At 36.5% G+C, this 9,782-nt stretch overlaps 1 pseudogene; it reads right to left on the bottom strand.

The window, feature by feature from the left end:
* Window positions 1–5,106: 5,106 nt before the first annotated feature.
* On the bottom strand, window positions 5,107–7,624 carry LOC118597735 (annotated as a pseudogene).
* Window positions 7,625–9,782: the final 2,158 nt, after the last annotated feature.

Genomic DNA, 9,782 nt, shown 5'->3' on the forward strand with positions numbered 1-9,782 from the left:
GAAAATTTTAATTTGTATAGTAACATTGCAATACAGACATGTGATTTAATTCCTTTTATTAATAAGGTAGTCTACTATCTAATCACTATCAAATTACTTGGCATAGTTTTATTTTAACTTTGATAAGCATTCTTATAATATATAATAGACATATAAAGTCTATTCCATGATGTAGCAGAAAGTACTATTAATGGAAATGCTTATATGTTGTGATGCCATACACATCTTTAAAAATATTAAACCTTTAACATAATGCTTGAGTTCAGTGGTGAAAATGACCAATGAAGAAATGTCTAACTGTACCACATTTTGCAAGATAATCAAATGAATCATTAGTGTATTTACCTCTAGTCAGATGATGTGGGATGAATTAAAATTACATATTATTATTCTGTGTGTTCTATGAGTAGTGCCATGTGTGTATAATGGTGTGTAGAGGGTAGAGGATATCTTTGTGGAGTTCATTTTCTCTCTCTACTTTTATGTGGGTCCCAGGAAGTGAACTCGTGTCATTGGGTTTTGCAGCAAGTGCTTTGACCTGCTAAGACATCTTGCTTAGTTCAAACTTAGATATTAAAAAAAAACATTTTATTTATTGTGTGTGTGTGGAGGGGGGGGGGGATGCACATGTGTATTGGTGTATGTTTGGAGGGGAGTTGCTGCACTGGAGGGTAACTTGTGGAAGTCAGATTTTCCCATCTACTGTGTGGGTCCTGTCTGGAGCCCAAACTCAGTTTATCAGGCCTAGTAGCATTTGACTTTACCTGATAAACTGAGTTTGGGCTCCAGACAGGACCCACACAGTAGATGGGAAAAACTGACTTTCACGAGTTACTTCACCAGGCCAGCCCCAGGGGTAAATTTTTGACTGAATTAAATCTATGGCTTAAGACTGTTAAATCTGGAAATAGGGAATAATTTCCCAGATTCATGCCCACAAGATTATTCTTCTACATCTAATTTAAATATAGTTCATTCACTGAGTTCTGGTTGTTGTTTCTTAAATAAACCTGTGTTCAGGTACAACAGGAGAAAAGTCAGAATTTGGAGCTGTTTGGTGTGCAATCAGTTTCTTCCAACCTTTTATTCGATGACATCACTGTCTGTCCACCTCTTAACTTCCACTTCTCCCCAGTGTGAATCCAGTCTTCTTGTTGGCATTGGGAGAGAGTTGGTGAGGAATTCACAAAGCACGTAAAGCATGTAAGTAATGTTCATGGCTTTCACTTCTCTCAGGAGTTGGGTGAGTCACGGTGCTGTGAGTACAGGCAGGAACAGCACCAGGAACTCCATCTGTTTACAGGTGGCATGCTATGGTCTTTAGCTTTGGACATGGGTGTGGAACCCCATCATTTAGAATCATGACAGTTTTTGCTTTCTGAAAATTCAGTGAACACAACTTCTGTAGTTGGATTATTTTGATGTAATTTTATTTTAGTAAAAGTATACTTGTATTTAATTTATTCTGTTATCTCCATATAAGAAAACAAATGGAAATAGCTAATTTTTTTTGGTGAAAAAAAAATGCATGTAGTCATTTTTCCCGTAGACACATTGACAAGCTTTGTTCATGAAGAGAATTTAAAGTAGATGGTTTTCGGAATGTGTTATAATGCAGAGCAGGAATGAAAATGTGGGTCTTAGAGGGATGGAATTCAAATTTCTGAATAACCCATATATATTCTTCATGAGAATTTGACTCTATCCTGATTGAAAACACACATTGTTTTCTTGGATAGAAAATAGACTTTGCCTGGTGGGGCTTGAAGTACCAATGACTGACTGTCAGCTCTCTATTATGTCTCGGTTCTGGCACAAAAAGGCAGAGAAATACTCTTGCCTCGCTGATCTTCTGCCTGCCAAACCAGTTGTTGTGGTCATGGTTATCATCCCAGGACTCTGCAAAGCCTTGGTTGTCTGTTCAATTACTGCCATCAATCACGGGACAGCCAATGGACAGTTTATCTTTAAGGAGGGAATAGCCTTCCAATAAGATTCAAGCAAAATGATATGCAGATACACATATATATTTCTAAAATTTTAAGTAATATATATTCAAAATTAGAAGTTATTACAAATGAAGAATTAAATGCAAACATGATCTACTCTGTCCAAACTACAGCTCCTGCAACTACAACTGATTCTCTGTCTCCACTATTGCATCAGGATGCAAGCGGTGTGCTCTGTGCTTCCTGAAGGCAACTGTGAACATTTATGGTCTCCTAAACCTCCCACACAGGAAAACAAAGGTGGCTAAACCAGGTTCATGGAGAATATCCATGACAGGGCTGGAGAGATGGCTCCACACTTAAAAGCACTTGCTCCTTTTCCAGAAAAATTGAGTTTGGTTCCCAGCACCTATATTGGGTAGATCACAATAACCTGTAACTCCAGTTTCAGGGGATCCATTGCCCTCTTCTGGTCTCCATGGGCACCCATGCACAAAAATGCACACATATACATTCAAATAAAACTAAACAAACCTTTAAACTAAAAAGAATATTTGTCTCAGATTTAAGGAATAAATAAGTATTCTTATTTTTCATACAGATTTATCACTCCTGGTCAGTTTAATATATAAATGAGAAGGGATTTTTCATCATTTAGTCTTATAGGAATTATATTAGATTTCCTTTTAGTGCTTATGTTGGGGAAGATGGTTTTTGAACACATGTTGGATGGAAATAAATGGCTGTGTTTTGCTCCAGGTGTATTTGTGACTTTTCCAGAGTAAGACATAATGAATGTATTCCCAACAAGTGTTAAATTTATATATTAGAGACTTTGGCCCAGAAAATTAATTATACTGCCCTCATGATTTTCATATGTATCAATCAAGTTGTATATGGTCAGAACAAATAATATGGAGGCATTCTATGCTTGGAGTGAAAGAGGCTTACTTTGAATACTGGTCCCATCATTATGGCAAGGATTCCTTATATTCCAGCCTCCATCAGTTATGAAAGGAGAGTAACAGCCACATCCTTTCCTGCTCCATGTGTCTCGAGTATACATCACACTACTTCAGTAAACTCTGGAGCAACTGCAAGTTCTCATTGGGAGTGACCTCTAAATATATTTCAGTGGGAATTCAATTAAACACAAAATTTAGAACATTAAAAGTCCTAATGCAGCAATATCAAACAGCCAGAGGGGGACTAATAAACACTGGTGACACACGGAACCCTTTAATACCCCAGTGGAAACATTTCTCTTTGGGATGTTTTACTCTTTCTATCTGAAAAACCACAAATATGCCTGAGCAAAGATATGACTATTTTTTTCCATCTAGTACTAGTTCATTGGAGTGAAGTTTATACCCAGAATTCAGAGAAAGCTCTTTTTCTGGTCATATTAGCATTTGTGGTCCTTGTAGGGGGAGACAGGAATGAGTGGCAGGTTAGAGAAGGCGATATATCAGAGGCATCATTCAGATTATAAATGAAAGTATTAGAAAACTTCCTTGGAGAGGGCTGAGTTGTAAGAAACTGAAAATGAGAAACATTTACCCTAGAGACAAATTCTTCACACAATATTTAGTTTGCCTCCTCAGAGACTATTCCTTTCAATTTTAGAACAATACCGCTCACTGAGATTTTGCAGTTAAATAGCTTTTTTTTTTTTCTACAACCAATTGTGGACTCCGTTCTAAAAAAGAGCAAAAGAAGCAAAAAATGTTTGCAGAAAGGAAAAGTACTGCCTGGCTTGAAGTACTTGACTTGGCTTCTGTGTTCCAGGCACAAAGCATATTTAAAACATAGCTTACTTATTTTAAACACATTCTCTCAGACCTACTTTGATTAACCAACCTGCTGAAATGGCATCAATTTGTTTCTACAATGCCTCCAAGAAAGTTTTTTAATTTCTTTAGACACTGCAAAGAAAGCAAACATTGATAGAATTCCCATAATGAGTAGACTAATTAAAGAAAATGATTCCATCTCATTTTCAAAAGCTGGTATACCTTTAAGAATATATATATATATTACATGATGGAAGGTTAAAACTTTTAGTTTAATAAGACCAGAGGACTCGTTGTATACACCTTCCCTTTCTTGCAAGCTGCAAAGGCTCAAAATGCTAGATTATATTCTGTAGCTAGAAGCAACACGTCTTATTCATGGAGTAGAAATGGTAAATCACTAGCATGATACAGTAAGAAAATGCTTCCCCTAGACTTCAGGTAGTGAAAACTTCAAGAGGTAGAAACATTTTTTTTCTCTTATATTTATCACGTCCGTGAATTGCAGTATTTCCTAAATCATGGTAACAAATAAAAGGAGCTTTCATTTCTTTTGTTAGAGCTCATGGCTGGACATGAGGTATAAAGAGAACTGTAAAGAACTTGAGCAGCCTAAGGAGAATGCAGAGCTCAGACTGGCCCAAAGAGCATGTAGCTCTTCATCATAGCCCTATACATTTGTAGATATTAATTTTGCAACTACAATAATTATTTGTTAATGACCATGCATGCTTTCTTTTATGAGAGACCTCTTATGTGTTCTCTTGTTAAAGTCCCAACCCCTTGCAGACCTGGAAAGTATGTGCTCAAAAATCACTTCCCAGTGCATTGAAATAAACTTTCATGCTAGATTTTTTTCGTAGTCAAATAAACAAGATGAAATTAAAATGAAAGAAATAAATAACCATAGGCTCTTTATATCCAAAATCAATAATTCACTTGAAATGGCATATGCTTTATAAAAGTTTTTTTTTATTCTTCCAAATATGGTGTATTTACTTTATGCTGATGCAAACCCAAATATTGCACTACACTATGGAGACTCATATAACAGAGGATCATTAAATAATGGAGTGGGGCATTCAGGATATGCTGTACAAACTCGGGTGTCAGATCACTTTCTTTAACATGTCACAAGATTGTTGCTGAGTACCATATTTAAATTACCTCTGCAGGACTTAATTGAAATGTGGCACAAATGTGACAATTTCCAGGTTTGTCTTGCAGGACCTCCTTTAGGATAGACTTTAGCATGGAAAGAAATGCAATGTTTCTGGAAGAATACAAAGTTAACACTTGAAATTTCACAGAATTTTAAGGCTAAAATATGATTGGGTTTATTTTATTTCCAGGGAAAAACCACATTAAGCTTTCAGTACAAAACCCAAATCAACTTTGTTACCTCTTGCATTAAAATTCTTTCCTTCTATTAAAACTGAGAGGACCAATTGGACTCCTGGTTATAGGGTCTGCATATAACCCAGTCCAATTAAATAGTATTATTTACTTTGGTTAATAGAAATATTAACTTTCTAGTAGATAGAACCTCCCAATTCAGTACTACCATTCACTGTTGAAAGTCTGCAACCTTCCAGAGCTTTCCAAGAGGCAAATTATTCTGAGACAGTTTGGATTTGGCTTTGTCAAAACTAATTGTATAGCTAGCAAGCTCACCTTTAAAGGCCAATACTGCCCATTTGGCATAGCCATATCTGAATGAAAAGACAGAAGTCATAAAGCCAGCATAGCTGTTTGACAAAGATCCAGCAAAGCTGAGCCACGTGATGGCTGCCATGTCACCTTTGGTTTTCCTCTCCACCTGTTACATACTTGGGGCATTTTTAATATTTCTACAATTTGGGGATATTGGATTGATGGAAAATTCCTTATGAATTATTTATGCCTTCTCCCAGGAATGCTGCTTCTAAGCTTACCCAGGAAAGTTCTGAACATACTATCCCCCCACATACTTTGAGGGATTTATCTTTATCTACTTGAAGGCCTTCCTTCTGCCTTGGAGGTTGTGACACATAAAGAAGAAGCCAGAGGTCTCTTTATGAGGCTATGAGACATTCTTGAAACATCTGTCCCTCTGCTTACACAGGAACAAGATATTCAAAACAAAGTAAATTCAAAAAGGTCAACAAGATCCAGTGGGCTAGAGGAATTGTCCACAGTTCAGATTACAAGACTCTTCCCACTGTACACTCAGATAATTACATGGCATACAACTCTGCCCCACATAGAGACATATTTGATAATTTGATAAGCAAAGTACAGAGTGGAAAGATGATAAAAGTATAAGAAGTCAAGACCTCCCTCTCTTAAAAGTTAGAGCCCCTATAATGTCAAGGAACAACAGAATGCCAAATTCTATAAAGATATGAAATATATACATTATATTATGCCAGAATTTGAATAATAACTTCAGCAGCTTCAGCCTGAGAATTTTTCCTGGGCACTCTGACCACTAACAGTTAATAATACATTGCTTGAGACATGGCAAAATGCCCAGGCTGGTTGAAGATTTTTGTTTTGGTCTAGTGTCCTTGAAGCAACCAAAACAACCAGCCTGAGAACAAGCTGTCATATGCCACTAGGTTCTCAAAAATTGGGTTATGGGGTTAATGAGTAGGAATGATAACTCTGTTTATTAATGTCAAAACTTGAGGGAAAATGACTGGAAATAATGACTCTGTTCTGTCATAGTTTATTAATGATGACTAAAAGGTGAGCAAAAGGAAGTGAAACACATGTCCCAACCTAAAAATGATATGATCTATGTTTTGGAACATCATGAATGTATCACTGATAACTAAATTCTGTATAAATAAAGTAATACTCTGGCTGCTAGTCAGTTAGGCTGCAAGATTCTCCCGACCACCATGGCCTGGCTCACTTTTTTCTCCTGCCGACTCCTTACACCCTCTGCAGGACCCATCCACTGCTGCTGGGGACCGCTCCCTGCACCCATTCATATGTGGTTGTTCTAGAAGAATCTATATCAACATTACTTCCAAGATTAAAACAATCTTATTTCTAGGAGGCTATCTTAATTTGGATTACTGTTGCTATGATGGAGCACCATGACCATATGCAAGTTAAGGAGGAAATAGTTTATTTGGCTTATGCTTCACATCTATAATCCATCACTGAAGGAAGTCAGGACAATAACTCAAATATGGCATGAACCTGGAGACAGGAGTTGATGCAGAGATAATGGAAGAGTGCTGCTTACTGGCTTGCTCGCTTACTCAGCATGCTTCATTTTACAACCCAGGACCAGTAGCCCAGAAATGACACCACCCACAATGGACTGCTCACATCAATTGCTAATTAAGAAAATGGTCTATAGGCTTGCCTACAGCCCAACCTTATGGAGGCACTTTCTCAATTGGGGTTCTCTCCTCTCAGATGACTCTAGCTTTGTCAACTTGACATAAAATTAGCCAGCAGAGAGGAATTTAATTTCCCATTCTTCTCTTCCTTGTGTTTGGTATAAATCTGCTCTCAATAGTCAGTTTCAACCCTTTAGACAACTTACTCTCCCCTGAAATTTCCATTCTAAGATTCTGTGTTTCAATTTTTCCTGAAGTTAAGCCCATAGTTATAGACCTTGTATTTGGTCTCTAGGTTGTCAGATGCCCTTTTCAGGCATTAGTGAAAGCATGGCCTGAAGTTGAAAATTCCACTCCACTACAGGATTTCGTTCTCAGATCTATTCTGACCATACTAGTATCTTTTGTTAATGATGATCTAGGCAGCCTTTCCTAGGGTACAGAAAGTTGGTGTGTTACATATATTTAGAACCTGAAGGAGAGCTTGCCCTGCTCCACCAAGGCAATGCCAAAGGCCTTCTCCTGGAAATGTATTTTCTAACATGCTTATTTCACCTCTATTTCTAGTAACTGTGATGTTCACTTTGCTTTCCTAAGGACTGAAGATATTTCCTTTAAATATATGTATATTTTTATGTATATGTTCTAAAAATACAAAACATTTTAAAATTAAAACAGGTATGTGACTCTTTAATTGGAAGAAAAATGAAGCTCCAAAGAGTTCCCATGGGAGTAGAGTCCATCAGCAAAACCAATGTTCAAAATGGAGATAAAGGTGATTGCCTCATCTTTAAATACGCAAGGAAGTGGTTTTTGTGTTAGGGGATATAGCAAAGCAAACAGATGAACAAGTAAATCTGCTTGGCTTTATCCTACTTTTCAAGTACGGGTTTATTGAAAGAATACATTAATTCAGAATTGTGAGGTCAAGTCAACATCTTAACTTTTCTTTAGTGAGAACTCATTCCTGAAAATGATTGATGTGGCTAGCTATGATCAATGAGGATTATTTTTCAGAGATAATGATGTGCACACATTATCTATGAATTCCTGGTTCTCATTTAGTAGTATATTAAAAAGTTAGCTCCAAACTTAGAGACTGATAAACATGTAATGATTTACCTCTACTCAGCTATCCAGGAAATTTATATATTTCCTCCTAAATATGTGTTAGCCTTAGCAATGTTTTTGCTGTAATGAGTGATAACTGAAAAGTCTTTTTTTTTAAATGTCCTCTTTATATTGAGGTCTTCCCACCTTGCCTGTGAGAAACTGTAATCTGTTTACCCTGAGGCCCATACTTCCGTAACTATCCCTCTTTTCTTTTGTTCTGTTCATGGCACTGAGAGCTTTCTAAATTATTACATAATTTGCCTATGATGGATGCAACAAATATTACATATTGAGTGAGACAGAAGAGGAGCCAAAGAAATCTTACCTTACTGGCAGAACTAAATGGAAAACTTAGGAACACGAAGTCATGGCTGTGGTTGAGTGGCATCTGTACAAGCAATGTATACAACCACAGTCTCATTGCCTAGTGGTCTGGGTAGGCACAGCAGAGGACTGGAGAAGCCTCTCCTTAGCCCTCTTATAGACAGCAAGCATTCCAGATTTTATACAACATCCTAATGGCCCCCTTTTATATCAGTCTTGCTGCTTAGAAAGAGGATGAAAAGTCAGAGATGTTGTGAAATCTTGATGAAGGAAGGAATCAGAGAATTTAACATAAATGTATTCTGATTCATGTGATCTGGTATGTCAAGGTTTTTATCTGTCTTTTACAGCAGCAGATATCCTTAGATACTGGTAAACATCACACAATTGTTGATTTTTGTCTGAGAGAGAATAGATTCTGAAAATCTTAGGGTGAAAGGCGTAGGGAAATAGAAATATTAAGAAAATAATAGGAAATATTAAGAAAATAATCTTAAAAATCAGTAATCTTAAATTAAATGATATGATGTACTTTAGTTTTCCATCATACTATGCCAGCACTTAATAATTTGAAGAGTTACAAACTCATAACAATCATTAAATATTCTTTGATAATAGGGATTGCCATATTTTTTGCAGTTTTTAAAATGTAGCATTTAGCCAACATTACTCTGAGTAGATGCTACCCCTAGGACAACATATGCATGGAATGGCCTATAAGAATACCCATAAGAGGAAACTTGAGGATAAAAATTATATAAAACAGATACATTTATATTTTAAAACAATCAAATTATTTAATGAATATAAAAACTGCAAAAACTGGTATGGAAAAAATTTAGTGGAATAAAATATATGGTTATATTTAGTTCAATGGGATTCTCTCATGTTTGGATATATACAAATATACTTGGAGATGGATACCACAAGGTATTCACTGCCCATCTCTGATGCAGGTTTCAGAAAAGAAGGCCCAACACACCTAAATATAAGGACACTAAGCTAACTCAGCATAAGGAGAATTTGGAAAATACCATGTACAACAACTTCTTGCCTCCACACATACTTTTTTCTTAGTAGTCTAGAGTTCTGTTAGAGTGAATGTATGTGGGAGCCATCTGTAGAAAGATGATGTCATGGGTCCATTCCTATTTTACTTGCTTTATTTTTTTGTATCAAGTAATTGCTTTCAGACTGCTAGGTAGGGAAAAAAATTGGACAGACCTGATCCTTACCAACTTAAACTTGAACCAAAGTTATCTTAG

Source organism: Onychomys torridus, chromosome 17, assembly GCF_903995425.1.
Source record: "Onychomys torridus chromosome 17, mOncTor1.1, whole genome shotgun sequence".
In the NCBI taxonomy this organism is placed as follows: domain Eukaryota; kingdom Metazoa; phylum Chordata; class Mammalia; order Rodentia; family Cricetidae; genus Onychomys; species Onychomys torridus.